This window comes from Sceloporus occidentalis, unplaced genomic scaffold (assembly GCF_023333645.1).
Source record: "Sceloporus occidentalis isolate IW3139 unplaced genomic scaffold, rSceOcc1.0.p SCAF_3, whole genome shotgun sequence".
NCBI lineage: Eukaryota > Metazoa > Chordata > Lepidosauria > Squamata > Phrynosomatidae > Sceloporus > Sceloporus occidentalis.
In genome coordinates this window covers 180,126,423-180,147,881 of record NW_028316983.1, presented here as the reverse complement: position 1 = coordinate 180,147,881, position 21,459 = coordinate 180,126,423, and the positions used below count along the sequence as shown (strand labels likewise).

The window sequence follows — 21,459 nt, the reverse complement described above, 5'->3', positions numbered from 1 at the left end:
AAAGTACAGAGCACTCTGGAGAGAAAATGTCAGAGATGTGGCTATAGTCTGGAACTGGGACAAAGGTGACAAGGTAATCTGATGATTCAACTTTTGGAGAGTCCTGAGTCACAAGCCAATGACAGAGGGGCAGAAGGTAAAACCAACAGGCTTCCATTCTGCAGAGTCACAGCTGTCAGGTGACAGGAAACTGGGTGATATACTAGGAGTGAGATGGACTCATAACCTCAGGAGGGGAAGTATATATAAGAGGAATGCTCATTGTGGTGATGATTGTAAATAGGAGTCTGGCGAAACACTTTGATAGCCTTTTGTAAATATTGGAACCAAGATTAAAGTCCTCTTTGTGAGTACTCGGTAATCCAGCAGTTATTTATCTAGCTGACAGCTTCTGCATGGGAGGGTTTTTCCTTTGCAGCCTGCACAGAGCTACACAGCAGAGACCTTCCAGTGATGTTCCTGTTCCATTTGCATGTCTTCTGTATGTTGCATGTTGAATCCTGATTTTACATACCCCTATATGCCCAAGTGAACCTCTTATGGTGGTGGTACTGAGAGAAAGCCTCCCCCTAATGACCTTAAAGCTCTTGCAGCTTCATATGGGGAAAGTCAAGCCTAAAATACATGGGCCAAAAGGGGCAACTTCCAGCCGCTTCAGGGGTGTGGTGTGTCTGCAACTGTCTAAGGCAGCCTGAAGCCAAACAGATAAGGAGCAGTGAAAAGTCACTCCTTGCCAGTAGCCCATTGAGGACCACAGCAGCAGCCAACTTCAGGACCACAGCATCTGGTCGGTTGCTGCAGTCCCAGGATGATTGGGGACCAATTAGGACTAGAGTGGCCACAGGCTGCTCTAAGGTGCTAGTGTGCTTCACTTCACAGTCTTTCAAATAGTCTGGGCCTAACCCATATATGGCTTTATAGGTCATGACCAACACCTTGAATTGTGCCCAGAAACAAACTAGTAGCCAGTGAAGCTGTTTCAAGAAGGGAATTATATGCTCCCTGTCACTGGCCTCAGTCAGCTTTCTGGCTGCTGTGTTTTGAACCTGCTGAAGTTTCTGAACAGTTTCCAAAGGCAGCCTCATGTACAGTGTGTTACAGAAGTACAAATAGGATGTAATCAAGGTATGTGTTACCCTAACTAGGTCACACATCTCAAGGAAAGGGCTCAGCAGGTGCACTAGTTTTAACTTTGCAGATGCATTCCTGGCCCCATACTGGTTTTTGCACTCCAAAACTCTCCCAGCAGTTTCATGTAGATGTTAGTAGCATGAGAGGCAAAACAGAACCCTGTGAAATGGCAAAGGCCAACAGCCAGGGTGTCAAACAGGAGTCCCCCAGGACCTCCTTCTGAGTTTTCCATTTCAAGAAAGACTGGAACCACTGAGTTTGGCCTTTCAAGAAACAGTGGCCCCAAGTCCCATCCCAGTGAGTTGGTCCAGAAGGATACCATGGTTGATGGTACTGAAAGCCACCAAGAGGTCGAGCAGTCCAGCTCCCTCCATAGGTCATCCAGCAAGGTGACCAAAGCTGTCTCCATTTCACAGCCAGGCCTGGAAGCCAGATTGAAATGGTACTAGACGATTTGTGTCATCCAAAAATCCCTGGAACTGGGAGACCACCACAGCTCCAGGACCTTGGCCAAGAATGGGATATTAGAAACTGGTCAATCATTTTTCAGAATGGTGGGATCATGGGAGGCCTTTTTCAGTAACAGACTCACCACAGCCTTCCTTAGACAAAATTGAAACCTTCTTTGCTGCACTGAGGGGTTCACCACTCCCCTTACCCACTTAGACAGTCCCTCTCTACCTAGTTTCAGGAGCCAGGGAGAGCAAGGTTCCAGTATACATGCAGTGGCCCTCACTTCTCCAAGGATTCTATCCACACTCTCAGGCTGCACAAATTGAACTGTGTCCATCCCAAGAGCTTCATCTTAAAAATGGGGGGGGGGAGACATGGTTCAAAAACCATTAAACACAGCCTACACTGGCTTTGGCAAATCTGTATGTGATGTTTCTTTAAACACAAAACAGCACTGTTTTTTATTTACATATTTATTTAGAGAGTGGCTTTGATGTATGCTACAAAAATAAGGCCGGCAGGGAAAATTATTTCTTTCCATCATCTATCTATAAATTACTAGTACAATGCAAAGAATGCCAAAAGCCTGAAACATTTGCTGTTTTACAAAAGTATACAGTCACTGTGAGATTTGTTGACAATAGAATATATTTTCATTAAACTGACCATATTTGCAAAAGATGTGCTTGTTTCTAAGTGAAAGGCTACTCAGTATAGACTTTCTGCAAATTAAATCTTCTGTTTAGAAAGTATTCAGTGTAGATGGAATATTTTCATTCTCGATGAAGAGATAATATTCCTTTTGCAGAAGGGCACTTTATTAATACATGGTGCATGCATTCAGTTTGATTGTTTGGTAAAAGGCTTAGTATGTGGGAATATCTGGTTCATGGCCTAAAGCCTAGATTAGAGCTTTATGCAGGTTTTACTCAGAAACATTGGCAGAACTGTTTAAGGTTAAGTCAATTTGAGAGAGGAAAAGGGCTTTATACAGTAGAAACACAGAGTAAAATCCCTCAGAAAGTGGCAACATCCAGTTCAAAACAAAACAAAACAAAATAATGGACTGTAGTTTCCCTAAAATCACTCCTAGGTGCTTTACTGCTATTTATACAAACAAATTCACTTTGTGTGCACTGATCTATATTCTGATATTAGAGATACAATACATCTGCACTGAATTTACCATTTCCACAACAATAGCAAACATCTCTCATTTGGTGTTTTTTTTAAAGTTACACTCTATTTTGTGGTCTCCAAGACTAAAAGTACCTCATGGTTTCCCACTCTTTACCCTAACACCCATTAATTTATATCTATTCCTTCTTGCTCTTAATAGAGATATTTAATGCATTCCTCTTTGACCTAGCTTTAAGCTATCAACACTCAGCCTTCATTTTCAATAAGACTGTTATAATTTCACCAAAAAACCCATGTGGCTGCTACAGCCTATATCCTATGTAATCGATTCAGTACTTGGATTCCATTACTATGCTGTTCCAAGAGCAAAACCAATGATTTCCAGGACAGTGGAACAACAGGATGCAACTTTACATGTGATAGCCTAATCTATGTGGAGATCCTTATGCCATGTTTGTCCCTTCACTTTTCTATTTATGCTAACATCTTGTCTGTTTGAATGTATGTACTAAAGTATTCTGAGGTGTGAGAAATACCCCACTTTCTGAGTACATTTTTTTCTCCCTTTCCATCCTGCAGAAGACAGGATGAAAAATATCTTTAGTAATTAGAGCTAGTGTGATATAGTGGTTTGAGCACAGGACTATGACTCTGGAGATCAGGGTCTGAGACTCTTCTCAGCCATGGAAAGCCACTGGGTGACCATGGCTAAGTTATACTCTCTCACTCTAAGAGGACGGCAAAGACAAATCACCTCTGAGCAGATCTTTCCAAGAAACCCCAGTAATATTACTGACGTTTCTTGGAAAGATCTGCTCAGAGGTGACTGGCCTTTACCATCCTCTGAGGATGGGAGAGCTTTAGGGTCACAATAAGTTGGAAAAAATGTGGAGGCACACAACAACAACAACAACAACAACAACAACAAGATATTAGGAGTACACATTTTAGGGGAACAGAAATGAAATGAAAGAAGCTCATTACATGCCTGTTCTGTACTATGTCCTTTTCACAAAATTATTGCTTTTGATCATACTGCTATGCCTTCTTTCCTTCAGTCTTTCCCCATCCCTCTCCCTTACTGCCCAGCATTCTTAATTCTGAAGTCAATTTTCTACTCGTGTTCCACAGGCCTCAGAGTCTTGATGTCTAGTATTTCCTCTGCTTCTAATAGTGTGCTAGACAATTTGCCATTATGCCTGAATGCAGTTATTTTCATGTTGAACGTTTCACAAAATGTTATATTTATTTGAATTACTGGCACACTTTTGAACAACAAGCAGGACATTTATGAAGGCTATATGGCAGGCAGGTCGTTAGAAAATTTTCCTCATGCAATCAGTGGACTGGAGGTATACAGACACTCTTTCTTTTGTTGTTGTTGTCAACTGCCCTTGAGTTATCCCCAACCCTGTGGATCAAACAACTTCAAGACCTCCTATCCTCCACTACTTTGCTTAGGTCCTTTAAATTCAAGCCCATGAACTCCCTGATTGAGTCAATCCAACTGGCATGTAGTCTTCCTCTCTTTCTGCTGCCTTCTACCTTTACTAGGAGCCCTGGTGGTGCAGTGGTTAAACACCTGTACTGCAGCCACTCACTCAAAAACCATAAGATTGCGAGTTCAAGACCAACAAAAGGGCCTTCTGAGGTTGCTAAAATGAGTACCCAGATTGTTGGGGGTAAATTAGCTTACAGTTGTAAACTGCTTAGACACTGCTTAGGTGGTATGAAGCGGTATATAAATGAAGCTTGTTACTAGCATTATTTTTTCTAATGACTTGTACCTTTTCATGATGTGGCCCAAGTACAGCAGTCTCCATTTGATCATCTTGCCTTCCAGGGAAATTTCAGGCTTGATCTGTTCAATGACCCATTTGTTTGGTTTTTTTTTTTTTTTTTTTTTTTTTTTTTTTGGCCATCCATGGTGTCTTCAGCACTCTTAGGGGGTTGGACTGGATGGGCCTTGTGGTCTCTTCCAGCTGTATGATTTTATGATTGTTCTCCAGCACCACATCTCAAATAAGTTAATTTTCTTCTTATCTGCATTTTTCACTGTCCAGCTTTCACATCTATACATGATGATGCAGAATACAATGGCTTGGCAAATTCCAAATTTAGTGCTCAGTTTTTCTTACTAAGCTTAAAAGAATAACTGATGCCTACTTGGGATGTGAGTAGCACAAATTGAATGAATGAATTGTAGCTCAATTCATAGCTCATTGTAGCTCAATTCACTGAATAGGGCTGTGATTCTCCTGATGTTGTGGGCACCACTCTCATAATCTCTACCCACTACAGTCAATGATCAGAGATGTTGGAAGATGTATTCTAATGTTGTCTTTAGAACAAATCTCACCATCCCTGGGCTAGAAGATCTTTGGGATGACCAGAAAACATTTTTAGACTACTACATATGGGATACTGGATAAAACTACCTCTTATCTAAACATTAGGTAAACCTCCTTCCTTGGGATGATTGTGCAGATATGGAAGGAGGACCCATATATTCCATCATCCACTAGAGTAAGTGGAGGGGAACCTTCAAGCTCAAGTTGCTGATGAACTGCTTTATTCCTCACAATGAGTTTAGGGTTGTTGGGAATTGAACATCTGGAGGACCATGGGACCCTCATCCCTGCTCTAGCATTTGCACATATGTTCCATGAGCACTTTCCTGCACATCCACACTTTGAGGCCAAGTCTATCATTAGTCTGAATAGTATAGTTATACTCTAATTTGTCTTCCCATTGATCAAGGAGTATTACTCTCATTTAGGTGGCAGAGAATGAAAGCCTGTTAAGTGACCAAATTTCCTTAAAGCAATTTATCTGTGACAGCTAAGTTTAGATCAGAAGCTGGATACCGTCAATTTATCCACATTCCATATTTCTTTGTTGTTGTTGTTGTTGTTAATTTATGTATACCATGATAGATGCAGCCAAGAATGTACACCATTTGCACTGCCTGATAGTTCAAGTGACTACTGTCAACCTCACAATCTTCATAAAGGTAAGTATTCTCAAGCTAATCACATACATTAATCTAACTTCAGTGAAGAATGTGAACAGAAAAAAAGAACAACAAAACAGAACTGGTGATATATGGGGAAAACTGTAAAAAAAAAGGGGGTCCTGCAATTTATCTGTTTGGTATCATCATGGAAATGTAATATGACCTGGCCCCGGGGGGCGGGGGGAGACACACTAGGAATTTTTTTTTAAAGTATGTTTTCTTCAACACATTTTTTCCCCTTTATCAATAGTTTTATGTATTCTAGAGGCCCACAATAAGTATCTCTAATGGTTTGAGAGATCTGAAGTTTACTGAAAGGTTTGTAGGTCACCGGGAACAACTCTGATTGCCACATGAAATTTTATTTTTGAACTTTGCCCATAGCAATGTAACTGTTCACAAAATGCTTTAGAAGATAACAAGCAGAGCTGTGAAGAGGGAGGAATCTCTGGAAGAGACTACATTGGGATAAGTCAACAGTGGTAAAATTTTCCATAATGATCTTTCATTATAAAAAGTGACTTTCAGTTTTAAACTAGTCAGTAAACCTAACCTACTCGCCCAATATTTTCTTTTTTTGCAGACACAACAGCTTTCTTGAATTTTTTTTAACAAAAAGACCCTGTTACCCTCACATATATTTAGGAAAGAAGATACACTGATGCAGTTTATCATCATCATCCAGAAACAGAAGATCTCCCAACTATATGGGACACCTCAGTTCACTGCCTCCCAATTCATTACTTCTGTAGTGGATGTCAGCTATTAGTTCCGATGTGCAGGGCTGATACTAGGAAAGTACAAACAGGATGAGTACATATTTAATACCTATATAAAATGGTTCCTCTACCTCACTACACATTTTACATCTTCCAAGTTAAGTGTACCATTTCAGCAATGGAAGGGAGCATAAAAAAGAGTAAGGCACCATATACTTCCATCTAAAATTCTCAGAGGATACATAAGTGATTAAAAAAAAAAACACCTCTTGGTTAGTCTTAACACATATTTCTAGCCATAGGGCTTTGACAAGTATTAATAAAACTATGCCTTTTCACTGTATAAATAACATATCCTCTAACTGTCCTGGTTTGGCAGAGACAACCCCAATTAATCTGCTGCTGTCCTGCTTTCTTGGGTGATTTTAGAATGTCCTAGTTTTTCTTCCTCCCACTTTCCCTCTACATCCTCAGCTGACTGCAACAGTTGCAAACCGAGTCCAAAATGCAAAATGAGTTTGTGTTTGGTTAAACTCAGCAGCAGCAGAAGGAGGAGAGAAGAGAAGGCAAAGTCTTGTGCTTCCTAATCAGCTTATTTCCCCCACCCCATCCTGCCAGCTTACAATTGAAGTTAGATGAGTTTCCTAAACTCAAGCCAGGTACAAACAGGCAGGAAGGGATGGCAAGATGCTGCCCCTTTCTGCCCCAGATTGGTGCTGTGGCAAATGCTCATCATGGCACTGATCTGGCCTCTGCAGAGTACAAAAAGGATCTGGTTTTTCTGGTTCCTTTTTGTGCGTGCAAAGTGGCATCATAGCCACTGCCAGGTGGCTTGATCACACCCCTTTGTCACAACATCGTTTGGGTGCTGCACCAAAATGATGTCATCATGGCACGCACGTCTGAATGGCCGCACACAAAGATGACACCCAGGCAGCATGGGGAGGGCTGTAAGCATGGGGCTGCTCAGCCCTCACCCCATCCACCCCTTTTTATCCATCTGTACTGGGTCTCAGTGCCTAAATTTCCTGGTTTCTTTGTTTAAGACAGTAGGTTTGTGTGTTCTTTCTCATTAATAACTTTCACCCTCTTATTGCCTGTCCACACACTGAAGCTGCTTGACCACATATGTCCTGGTGGTTTTCATCTATGGCATAAGCATAAATATATTTTATTTTTTACTCAACAACAGCATCCCTGTTTTCAAGGTCCTAAAAGAGGTGAGTCTTTTAAGGCGAAAATTTGGCAAGGTTTAAATCTTTATCTATTAAAACATTTTTTATTTATGGCCTTTTCCTGACATACCAAGGGTGACTTGTGGCTCTGGCAAATATCTTTTGGTCCTTGCTTTTTGTGCTCATTTAAGCTTTAAAGACTTGAGTGTAAGAGCACAGCAACAAACTAAGGGCATCCAAAGCTCCTGGTATTGGGTGCAACAGAGAATAGGATGATGTATATCTCCTCTGAACAAATCTTGCCAATAAAAAAATCCATGATAGGCTCACCTTAGGGTCATCATAAGTTGGAAATGACTTGAAGGCACACAGCACACACAGACATGGTAGCCAGTCATTTATTGTCACTTCTACATTTTCCTGTGCAGATATTTATGTTCCTTAAAATCATATACCTTTTACAATAATATATATATATATATATATATATATATATATATATATATGAAACTTGATGTTATGTTATTTATTGATAAATCATATACAGGAGTGTTTGTTGGCCATGGACTTTATTAAAGGCACTAGTGACCATTTGTGCCTCATTAATTCAGATCCTTCAAGTGGTGTTCATATTGCTATTATCACTGAAAGATAATGATTCCAAAGAGTCATTCTATCATAGTCTAGACTTTTTAATTAGATGCCACTTAGAAAGGTTCTTTTATTCTCATGTGGAAACACTGACCTTTAAAAGAGAAAGGTCAGATCACTATGTAGGGTGGAAACGGCAAACTTCTCTGTTGCTTTTACTCAGGTGGAACTGCTGTTATTTACCCTTCCTTAGCAATATATAATGAAATGGATTCTGCACAATTTTATTTTATTCAGGCACTGGATGTCAAATATGCTTCTTTAGAATTCGGTGGATCCCTTCTCTCATGCAGCTTTCTGGTAATTCCATTTTCATTTTGCTTATCTTCCTGGTCTTTCATGATATATCTGTACCATGCAAGGCAATCGGGTATAAGATAATCAGAATTAACATTCTAGAGGGAATAAGAACAAACCAGAAAGGGTTAGGAGAAATGGAAGCTATTGTTTTGTGCCTTCACTTCATTTCTGAATTATGGAAACTTTAAGGTAACCTATCACAAGAGTTTGTTCAGAATGGGTTTCCATTGTCTTCCTATAAGGTTGAGAAAGTTCAACATCATCCAGTTGATTCCCACTGCTCATGGGGATTCGAACTCTGGTCTCCCAGTGTCATAATCCAACACCCAGATCACTGTATCATGGCATATGGGAAACAATGAGCGAGGAAATTATAAACAGAGGATCTGGGGTGCTAAAGGCAGAAGCCAAAACAATGGCAGGAATGCTTGAGGATCAAGTTATTATGATTATTTTTATAATGTTATTTAAACCCCAATTTTTCTTCAACACTGGAACTGTACCAGTGAAAAAATCAGCAACAGATGCCCCCAACAGAGATTTGATACTAAGCAATAGGACTGGAAAGACCCATGTGCAAATCCCCACTCAGTTCATGAATCTTACCATACATTTACAGACTAGCATCTATTTATTAGCCCAAACTACCTTATAGAGTTGTTGTGAGGATAAATATGGGGATGATTATCACACCTGTAAATCCCACTGGGATAGATTTGGAATTAAAAAGTCAAAACCGGGGATTATCCCACACAGCCAAGCCCTGGCAAGTGCAACCCATCTGCAGCCCGGACCCCAGCCACACTTATCAAGCAGCTTTTCAAAAACAGCAAGCTCCGTTTTTTGAAAAGCAGCTGGAAAAGCATGGCTGGGGTCCAGGCTGCAGACAGGTTGCACTCGCCTGGCCTTGGCTACATGCAATAATATCTAGTTTTGACTTTTCAATCCCATGTCTATGCTGGCAGGATTTGCAGGTGCAATAATCTCCATACACACCAGCATGAACTCCTTGAAGAAAAGCTTGAATATAAATGTAACAAAGTCTTACTTTTAAAATGCATGTTTTTCAAATATTCTTTGTGAGTTTCCCCATTCCAGCCACAACATGCCTGAAAAAAATGTCTATTGAACCATTGTAAATCTTGCTGCCCTCCTCCTCTTTAGCTTCATAAAGGCTCATGGGTCTTGGGAAAGAGCACACCATGTGAAATATTGCAAGTGCAGGATCTAACCTGCACTGCAGAAATGATGCAGTTTGACCCCATGTTAACTGCCATGGCTTAATTCTATTATTATTATTATTATTATTATTATTATTATTATTATTATTATTTTGTCTCAAATTTTATGTAATTCTGGGATTTGTAATTTGTTGTGGCACCAGAGCTGTCTAACAGAGAAGGCTAAATATCTCACAAAACTACAAATCCCAGAATTCCATAGCATTTAGCCATGGCAGGTAATGTGGTGTGAAACTGTAGGCAGTCCTATCTCCAACTACCAACATAAATGTTGGTTCCCCTCTCATTTCATATTTGTTAGACGATTTTTGCATTCTCTTTCCCTTTCCATAAATAGACAGGGATTTCCTGCATGCAAACTCTCCCCCCCCCCCCCCTTCTCTCTCACCATGTGACTGAGGTCATTCCTCCTTTAGGACTAACAGACCCATTCTCTCCCAAAGATTTTCAACTGAACTGCATGTTTTCCATCTTCCTCATCTCTAAACTTTCTTTGGAAAGATAGTGAGATAAAGATTTCTTTTTACCTGAACTATTCACTAGCTAGATTAGGATATAGCCTTTATGTATATATAGATTAAAACTATAAGTAAACTTTTGTTTGAACTTCAAGTTACTTGTGTTTATTGTTTTTGAGTCAGTGTCAGTTCTTAGGGAACCTTTGGCCCGGTACACACAGGCCATTAGCAGCGATATTAGGGCTCGATAATGCTTGGCATCCATATGCGCTGAGCCCTAATATCTCTGCGTTGATGTCAAGAGGCTGCAGCCCCATGTACATAGGGTGCAGTCTCGTGACATAAGGGTCCCCGAGCACCCACATGGTACGCATCGCGGCCCTTATGACATCTCAAAAAAGGAGCCTCCTAGAGCGGCTCCTTTTAGACAGCATACCTGTGCTGCAGCATGCGGATGTTGCAGCACAGACGCAGAGCAACGATGGGCGACACAGAGCAACCCATCTGTACTGCCCGATAGTTAGACAAGAGCACATTTCTGCTACTGTGCTAATTGAAAGCTAGACCCTAACAGGCTTGGCTTTGGTATGTTTGATATTTAAATATTTTTGTTTCTTTAGCAAAGGCTTAGGAAACTTAAATTACCCTACAATATTGGCATAAGTTTTGCTACCCTCTTCTCCATCTCACTTCAGCTGCTATAACTATAAACACAAGAGTAGAAAAATGGTGGAAAAAGCCATAGCAGAAACAAATCATGAAGCTTCTCCTAGATTGTATAATTCCACACTGCAGTTAAGGATTTACATATTAACCAACAAATACACCTTAGAAAAGGGGGTCAATCAAAGGACAAAGTGAGCACTGATGTTGTATTGGCATAGTTGTCTTTAAGCTAAGAGCTTTTGTTTCCATACACAAACTTTTGAATATGGTATTCTTCCCTGCAGTATACTGTAAAGTAGCACACACTGTGGATTTCATTATTCTGCTGTATGTGCGTTTCACTTTAACAGGATATCATAAACATGAATTACATAAGCAAACATGATTCATGGCATTTATAAAATATAGGATACATCTTAATCCATAAACAGTCACAACCAACAGCCAAAAATCTTGCATGGTTTAACTGGGAATGGGTTAAAATTGGTCCATGCAGGATGATCAGTCTTGTAAAAGAGAGAGAGAGAGATTACTTTTCTTATGAAAAAAACTACTATTTTGTCATTTTAATGTTTTTTACTTTATTTGAAACCATTCAGTCCCTAGCTCTATCCTTCCTTTATGTCAAATCAATCCAGAAAATGGGGCTATGGGGGTAAGGATGGGGAGAAAGACTAGGAAAACAAGCCACTTGAAACCACAAACAACAAAGAAAGGCAAGGCGATTTACTGAATCCATGAAAGCCATTTGTAGCCTGCTGTGTGCTGGCTGACTTTTATCTTGTAATTACATTGAATCGGCTCCTAAACCTTTTGTTCCTTTGCCTGCACTGTTTTTTTGTGCAACACATCATCAGTATGCCTTAATAATACATTAACTGAGTGACAACTTCAATGGTGTACTGAAGCAACATCTCATCACAGCAGCCACATACTCCAATGATTTATCACTCCAGTACATCATTGGAAAGAGGCAGTCTAATAATATATGATTAAAAAATCTACAGGACCATTATGCAGGGGAGATTCAATTTAGACCACAGAAGGTATACTACAAAACTACAGAAACATTTCAGAATTATACATATCTAACACATTGTTGTCCTTGCAAGAGGTTCACATTCTGGCATCCAAGACACCTTGTGAGTTCAGCAGTTTCCATAGGTTATGGCATGAGACCAACTCTGTATAGAACATCAAAGCCTGCATCTCAATGGTGTAATCTTTTTTTGGCATGTCCTAGAAGAAGACAAGGGCTTTAGTATACCACAGGTTGGCTTCTCTCCCATTTCAGGCCAAATAATAGAGCCGTAACTGCTCCGCCCCAATAGGCTGGTAATGTGCTTTAGAGGGATGGTCTCAAAGGGCACATCCTGAAATGTAATGCCATTGAAGAGGATTATAGTATTTATTATTGCTGGTTCCAAGGTGAAACACAGGCAGAATAGGGAAGAGTAGATATTTGTGACAGAATAAGATGCAGATACAAACAAGTGTTGTTACAAGAAGTTTTTTTTTTTAATGAAACTAGTACAAACAATTTAGTAATATCAACTAATGCATATATGATTACCAAATTGTTAGGAATTATTTTATTCTTTTTCCTGACCAACATTAATGCCCTTATTTCTTTTCAGTAGTACCTTGTGGTTTGGACGCCCAGGACACTGAGATATAAAGGTTCCCTGGCACTAACACATGCATACATAGACACAGACCTCTGCCTGTATCCTTCCTACCTTGAAAAACAGTGGTGGAAGAGATTCATTTGGTGGCTCCACTCACAAGCTACCAAGAGAAGGCGATGGGTATGAGGTGAACCTGGTTTATTGTCTTGAATACTTGAAGACAAACAATAACCAGAGCTTCAGTCCCCAATCCCTCACCCACTACAATGGGTGAACTCCTTCAAGCATTCAAACCATACCCAGGCTGCATTTCACCTCTACAGTCCCTCAGGACTGTAGCAAGTGAAGTCACTAGAATGGAGTGCGGTTTTTTTACGTTTTTGCTTTCTCTTTTTCAAAGAATGGAAGACTATGGCAGACAGTAACCAGTGGCCCTAATAGATTTGGGAGACAGGCATCCCCTTAATCAACTCTCTCTGTCTTATTCAAAAGAATGGATATCTGCAACTTTTTAAAAAGGCTACTCCAATTTCTTTGCTTATCCACTGTAATATTTGCTATCAAAAAGCTTGTTAAAAGATGCTACTTCAGCAATCTGAAGTACAGAAGAAACAAATCTTAACATACTATTACTATTATTGCATACCTCCAACTGTCCCAATTTGGTTGGGATAGTGCCAGTTAATCCTTTGATGTCCCGTTCTCCCCCCCCCCCCCCCCAGTAACTTTTAAAATGTCTTCTGGTGCTTCCCACTTTCCTCCTTTCTCCCTAGTTTACCTCAATAGCTGCAAACTGAACTGAAAGTACAAAAAGTAGTTTGTATTCAATTGACTCAGCAGAGGGGAGAGGGGAGGAGGGAATGGAATCCAGCAGGCTCAGGCAAAAGCAAAGTACTGCAGCACCTTCTACCTTGTGTGTTCTTCTTCAATAATAACTTTTGCCATCTTGACTACACTCTGATGTTGCTTCCCCACATTTATCCCAGTTTTCATCTGTAAAATGTTGGAGGGTATTTTTTATTATAGTTGATCTCAATATGGTTGTCATCTTGTTAATGCTCCTTGAAACGGCTTCCTTCTATGGAACTTCTAAGGTAATACCTTGTTCCTGTTTCAGAGTTCAGCCCCTTGGAAGCAGATAATGCAATTTTAAAAAGGCTATCTTTTAAGCAATAGTGGCACAGGGGAGTGCAGGGAGTGTGGAACACATCGGGTGACACCTCAGAGGAGTGCACTGCCTCCCTCCCCTGCACCGGTTTACTCTGGAGGAAATCAGCATGTGGCAGGAAGGGGGGTTGCTCTAGGCACCTTCCCTCCCCACTTCATGCTATTTTACTCTGGAATAAACCAGTGCAGTGCAGAAAGGGAGGGTCCTTTGGGAACTCTCCCTCCCTGCCACACACCAGTTTCTACTTATGAGTAAAATGGCATGTGGAAGGCAGGAAAAGGGTGTGATCTTTGGTTCTGCCCCCACAAGTCCCACCTCCCACACCCAGTGACACTCGGTGGAGGAATACCACTTCTTATAAGTATCTTATAAGGTTTTTTATAAGACAAAAAAATAATATAAGTAAAAAAATTATTTAACTAGCACTAAACTGTATATGAAATTAAAATCATTTTTAAAAATAATATAAGAGTAAAGGCAAACTAAACAAAAAGCTATGGCCAGGTTTTCTTTCAGCTCCATGAACATGCATCCCATAAGCAGAGGGTTGTGGCTGCATTTCAGAGCCATTCTTTATCCATCCGTAGAAAAGGATAAGAAAAAGGAATACTCACCTCATGACACAATGGGTTATATCAAGCCCTGTCATTTCTCCTTGTTTCCTCTTGTCTTTTGCTTTGCTTGGACCATCCTTCCTTACTAGATGGCAATGAGAGCTTTGGCTGGTTGCTTCTGGGTTAGGTTGAAATGTGAGTGATTTCCCCCCCAACTCAGCAGAAATGTGACGGGAAATTGGGACTATCTGCGCAAATGGTTTCTTGGACCATTTAGCTGGTCCAATACAGGTAAAGCTTTATTGGTGATCATCTAGAGGTGCTTACTGAGGACAAATGATGATCATGTGATCTACCTTTAGGGTTTTGGGATCCACCAGGGGGGACAGCAGAGGAAGCTTTGGGACTATTTCAGGGCAGACATCCTATTTGGAGTCCTGGAGCTCAGACAGTGGTGTCACACTGTGTGAGTCTTCTTACAGGTCAGCCAAGGGAGAGCTAACTAGGTGGAGCATGTGTGGCATTTGTGGAGAAAAGGTGTGTGGACCTCCAGCTCCATGCAGCAGGCTTTGTAGATAGTGGATAAATTGTCAGGGCTTGCATCCTGTCTCTTTGTGCAGCTAGTATATGTGAGGGCTAAGGTATGTAGCTTTCTTATTTTTGCCTCTCATATATTCTCAAATGGTTCTCACTCTTCTATCTGCTGTTATCACTCTCATTGTTCTGTTTCTAAAGTTTTATTATTGTATTTTATAAATACATATGTCTTCTTATGCTACAGCCTCTTTCGTACAGTTGGTCTCAAAGGTACTACAAGATCCCTTTACATACTGATATTCTAAACTGACATGGCTATGTCCCTACATTAAAACTTCAAGTGAGCAATTAGAAACACAGTTTAGGCATCTCAAGAAATGGAACAGCCATAGTTTTCAAGGGAATGTGAAAACAACAAGTAGAATAGTTAATATTTGGTTGAAGAAACATTTTATTATAGTTGGCTGAAGGGACATTTTATTTGGTGGGGGAGAGTTCTTATGGGGAGGGAGGGAGGATGTCTTCATTCCCTAACTCTTATACCTACATTATTTACCTGATGGTTTGGTTATTGCTACTGAATTCTAAATGTTTGTTTTTTTGTTTGGGATTCATGTAAATAGGGGATGGGAGATCCCCCCTTATTGTCAAAATCCTCAAAGAGGTTTAGAAACATCTTTTCCACTCCCACGCTTCAAATTAAGTGGACAAAAAGGGATTATGGTAGTTCTGTAGGATTTTTGTTGACCCTGGCTAATTTGCACAGCGTTTGTTGGCTTTAACCCTTGACATGCTGTTGAGCAATGTATAGATGACTTTTACAGAAATCTTAACTGATTCATTACAGTGGATTGTTGAAAATGTGCCAATGTGTGCATGAGATTGGGCCAAGGCCTGCAGGTAATCTATATAAGGGCCACGTTTTGTCTGCTTTGGATCTAGTCCAATGTTTCATCTGTATCTGCATTATTTATTAGTTACATTTATATTCCATATTTCTTAAATGAGTTCAAGACACCATGTGTGGCTTTTTTCATCTACATTTTTTCTGCAGAGACACAACCCTGTGTGGTAGGCATGCCTGATAGAAAACACCCAAGATATTCCAGTGAGTTATAGCTCAACAATGACTAGAACCTGGATCTCTTAGGTCTAGTTCAACATCACATAGATACTCCAGTGTGAGTATGCAGATGCTCAGAAATAGATCACAATAATGATAACAGTGGTTACTCTCTGTTGTTTGTCTCTAGATGTAACTGCTGTTTCTGTTTAACTATTGGGGCATTAATATAGTGTTATACTGTGTCAAATAATTTTGTCAATCTAGAGCAGGGGTGGGGAACTTATGGCCTTCCAGATTGTGACAAACTGCCATTCCCATCATGCCTCACCACCAGCCAAGCCAAAGGAAGTTTTAGCCAGGCTAATGAGGGCTTGGTTATAGCTCTTCCCCTTATGGTGATGTTAGCATTCATCAATCCTGATCTAGAAATTTAGAGGTGATCATCACCATGTTCTGTGGTACTACACAATTAGCCATGCCAGGTAAAGGAGGATTAAAATAATCTAAGTAGTTTAGAAGACTCTACAGGGGCTTCATGGAGAATAAGTCCATCAACAATTACTTTTGACAGGGTCAAAATTCAAAATGTCCTGAATAAACAAGAAAGTTGGACCACAGCTAACAAAATGGACTTCAACACTGAGAAATGTAAGGTACTGCACTTAGGGTGGAAAAATGAAATGCACAGATATAGGATGGGCAACACCTGGCAGAACAAGACTACATGTGAAAGGGATCTGGGAGTCCAAGTAGACCACAAGTTGAACATGAGTCAACAGTGCGACGCAGCAGGTAAAAAAGCCAATGCAATTTTAGGCTGCATCAATAAAAGTATAGTGTCTAAATCAAGGGAAGTAATAGTGCCACTATATTCTGCTCTGGTCAGGCCCCACCTGGAATATTGTGTCCAGTTCTAGACATTTAAAAAGGATGTGGAGAAACTGGAGCATGTCCAAAGGAGAGCGATTAAAATGTTGAAGGGTCTGGAAGCCATGCCCTATGAGAAATGACTTAGGGAGGTGGCGATGTTTAGCCTGGAGAAGAGAAGGTTAAGAGGTGATATGATAGCCCTGTTAAAATATTTGAAGGGATGTCATATTGAGGAGGGAGCAAGCTTGTTTTCTGCTGCTCCAGAGACTAGGACCCGGAACAATGGATGGAAGCTACAGCAAAAGAGATTCCACTTCAACATTAGGAGGAACTTCCTGACAGTAAGGGCTATCTGACAGTGGAACACACTCCCTCAGAGTGTAGTCAAATCTCCCTCCTTGGAGGTCTTTAAACAGAGGCTGGATGACCATCTGTCAGTGATGCTTTGATTTGGATTTCCTGCATGGTAGGGGGTTGGACTGAATGGGCCTTGTGGTCTCTTCCAACTCTATTATTCTATGATTCTATGGATCTCTTCATTGGTGTAAATGTCCCTGACATATAAGGCTATTCCTCCTCCTTTCCTGTTTGGCCTATTTCTCTTGAAAAGGTTATACCCCTCTATTTCTACATTCCAATCTTGAGACTCATCCCACCAGGTTTCAGTAATGCCTATGTATCATATTTGTTTTGTTGTTCTAGGTATTGAAGTTCATCTTACTTATTCCCCATGCTCTGTGCATTAGTGTAGAGACATTGCAGACCATGGGTCCCCCCTACTTGCTGCCTGTGCAAGTTTTTTTTTTTTTTTTGAGATTTCCTGCATGGCAGGGGGTTGGATTGGATGGCCCTTGTGGTCTCTTCCAACTCTGTGATTTTATGATTTATGATTCTATGACTTTCTATAGTGCAAACTGTGGTGGAAAGCCCTTGTTGAAATAAAAAAAGCTATAGAAAGATGGAGTCACCTTTGTCAGACAGAGAGATAGTTTTTAAAATAGAGGCTTGGAGTTGAGAAAAACTAGAGCAAAGGAATAATGAGTGCATCTTGACCTAAATGGAAGCTGGCACCAGTAAAAAAGACATAACATAAACTACTGAGATAAGGATACATTGTTGACATCCAGAAGCAAGGTTAGAAGGAAGGCTACTGAATTCCTAAAGGAGGGGGTAAGGAGTGGTGATGCAGTTTTAATGTATGCATGTATTTCTGTTCTGATTGTAAGAATTCTGTATGTTTAAATTGTAATTAGCCAATAAGGTGTATTGAAGAAGCTTCTTTGTCTTCAATAATATAAAAAGAGCCATTTTGTCTTGTTCGGGGCCTCAGCTTTTTGGAACTTGAATTCCACTGAGTTCAATGTTTTCCTTTGTCGACAATTGGAAATAAACTTATGGATTTTCAATTACTAGGTCCTCTTGCCAATTCTTTTGCTCTGTCAGTCCTAGATTTTTAAGTTTCCTGAAATTTCTGTTACAAAACCAGTTTCACTGAGATATCTCACATTTTACTGGCATGGGCACATCTTTCTCCCTCTTATTGTACTCTTCAGTTTTATACTTCTATCATGTTATCACTTCTTGTTTCTCAGTTTCAGTCTATGTCCAACACTAATTGTAAATCTCTTCCTCATGTACAGTAAGAGAGGGAGATCTGCTTGGCTTAATTAAATAGGTCAATTAACATGCCAAGTTGCAAGGAATTTAAATAGTTTAATGTCTCATTTTTAAAAATAATGTTTTAAAAACTACAATATTTTGTGCACTCTGTTTTTTGTCAGCAGTTTCAAATGATGCAAAGTTACTGCTCAGTAAAACAGAATAGTTTGTCAGTTTGAAAAGATATTACTATGCATAGCAACTTCATTTTGTGGACCAGTAGGATTATATTGTTCTAGGGTTGCCATAATTGTCCACTTTTACCAGGGACAAAATGTGGAACAAATTCAAGACCAAACTGTAGGACAACTGCAGGACAAAACTCAGCCCAAAATGTAGGACATTGAAGAAAAATGGTGGACCTTAAATGTCCTACATTTTGAGCTGAGTTTTGTCCTGCAGTTGCCCTACAGTTTGGTCTTGAATTTGTCCTACATTTTGTCCCTGGTAAAAGTGGACAATTATGGCAGCCCAATATTGTTCAGAATTGTGTATGGAGAGAAATGCCTCACATCTGTAGGAAACGTCCTTGATTGTTGAGGGATTGTTCCATTCATACTGCACATATTTCTTGCCAGAAGGCTTTGAAAAGTAGAATTAAAATATCTCCAAACCTTCATCCTATTCACATGTCAAATATAAAAAAAATATTTTATTTTTACTGAACAACAAAATCTCTGTTTTAAAGGTCGTAAAAGAGGTGAATCTTTTAAGGCAATAATTGGGCAAGGTTTAAACCTCTGCTTATTAAAACATTTTCTATTTATGGCTTTTTGTGACATCCTGAGGGTGCTTTGCAGTTCTGCCACATATCTCTTAGTCCTTTGTTTCCCCCGCTCATTTAAGCTGCAAAGACTTGACTGTATAATCCCGTCTTTCAATGCTATCCAGTGGAAATTCACATTTGCAAGGCATTTCCTGTATATCACAGCTTTGTTATTGTCTAGTGCCTTCATAGGTCCTGTAGTACTAGTTGGATTAGCTGAATGAAAGACAGGACTAAAATGATTAAAATTATGTCAGTCATCTTCTTAGCATCATTTTGTTGGCACTTGTTTCAAAGAGCTTTTAATTAGTCATTTATAATGTATATTGGAGTCTATAAACCTAGTGATAACCAAGGGCACCCAGAACTTATGAGAAGTCAGTAGAAACAATGAGTATTCTCAGGAAGAATGCTCTGGGAGACAAATCAAATATATATATATATATATATATATATATATATATATATATATATATATCCAAAGGGGCTAGTTTTTTTCTTTTCATGGCAAAGTGATAAATATTAATAAATACAGTGCGCCCTTTGTTCACGTGGTGGATTCATGCCGGACTCCTCTGTGTAAAACAAATAATGCCTATGCTCAAGCCCCATTTAAATGAATGGGGCTTGTGTGTGCGGCGACGCAGCAGCATGGCACACGCATGCCACGAGTGTGTGCCCCATTTGTTCCTATGGGACACCCCGCCCCTTCCTCCCTGCATGGCTTTCAGTGTATGACACGGGCGCACTGTATATGCAAATTGCATACAGCACTGTATACACAAATTGCATACAGTGTGTTACATAAGATTCATAGAAAAATATTTTCTACTTATCAAATATGATGGCTGGAATTCACAATCACAATTGCTTAGAGTCTCCTCCTGCCTTTGTGAGCAAAATTTAAATTTTTTACATATCTTTTCTCTTGTTCCACTTTAAAAATGTTTCCCTGCTCATTCTTGCATAGTATTGTTGTATGCATAACTCAAATAACTTTAGTATTTTTACAGTGGGACGTGTTGTCCATAATCATTCATAAAATGATGCAGAAGCTATATTCAAGCACACTAATAGCCATATTAATTTTAGCACTTAAGATTAAGCACCTGTTTGGTTGGATATGGGCCAAAATGTGTTACAGTGACATTTCTTTTCTGGTTGACCTAATGCAATCTATCAGTGTAATGGGGTAAAAGGAATATTTTACATTATTTAGATCATGTCTCAACATACTCCTCAAGGGCTTGAACCCTTCTACTGACAACTAGCCAGTTTTTACATTGATTTTAAAATAGGTGTCCTGACTTACAAGACCTTCCCTGTCCTTGGATTCTCTTGCCTTAATAAGCTTCCTTCACTTTACATTCTAGTTGAGTGCTAAGATCTCAGGATGCTAGTCTCTTGATTGTGCCAAAATTGAAGCTGAATGAGTTAGTCAGTGCAAGTGAACTGATATTTAAAATGCTGAGGAGGGTCAGAGTTTTCAGAACCAAGGTCAATGCATGTCAAAATTATTTTGGTGCAAATACTTGTATAGTTATCCAGGGTATTAGACCTGTCATCAGTTTTTCCGGACGTGGGCTCTATGCTTGTACCAGCTATATTATAGGCAGAATTCAACATCTGTGCCTTCCAATTTAACTCCATGCTAGAAAACGATATGCCTATTGAACTTTTATCTGAATTAATTCAGCCTATAACTTTACAGAAATTCAGGAAAGAAATCTGCTGTTGGTGACTTAGGTTCTTCCCAACTCAGTATGCATATCTGTGGTGCAGAGCAAAGCTAAGCATTTGCCTCAGAAAGCAAATTACTATACACCTTATATTTGTTCCAGGGAAAATGAGAATGATGACCTCTATCTAGATTGGCCCTTCATTTCCAACCCTTGCGCTCCTATTGTTCACCTTGTCCTTTTATGCTTTAAAACCTCTCCTGGATCTGCTTCTTGGTTCCCAAGATGATAGTTGTAATAGACAAATGAATATTTTGGTTATTGGATTTGGTGTGCTAAGGCATGACCAGTCCTCCTTATTAATTCCTAAGTGAAAGTATCCGGACAGAAATGGAGAAAATAAAAACAATAAAGAATTATTTTTAACAGGTAAATTAAACATCTAGACTGACACTGGCTATATACACAGTATAATGTAGCACTTCAGTGAAAACAATGCAATATTTCTCTGGAACGGATTGAAATTAAATAAAAGGATTGAAATTACTATGGCAGTCAGATTTGTGTATAAAAAAATAGAAG

General features: G+C 39.7%; 1 long non-coding RNA gene across 1 annotated transcript in view; it reads left to right on the top strand.

Moving 5' to 3' along the window:
* The first annotated feature begins 5,722 nt into the window (after nt 1-5,722).
* Nucleotides 5,723-21,459, top strand: part of LOC149317172 (uncharacterized) — a 28,297-nt gene continuing 12,560 nt past the window's right edge. Inside the window, exons 1-2 of the long non-coding RNA XR_016280737.1 lie at nt 5,723-5,737; nt 8,523-8,585. This is a non-coding gene — a long non-coding RNA (uncharacterized LOC149317172). The remainder of the gene's footprint in view (nt 5,738-8,522; nt 8,586-21,459) is intronic.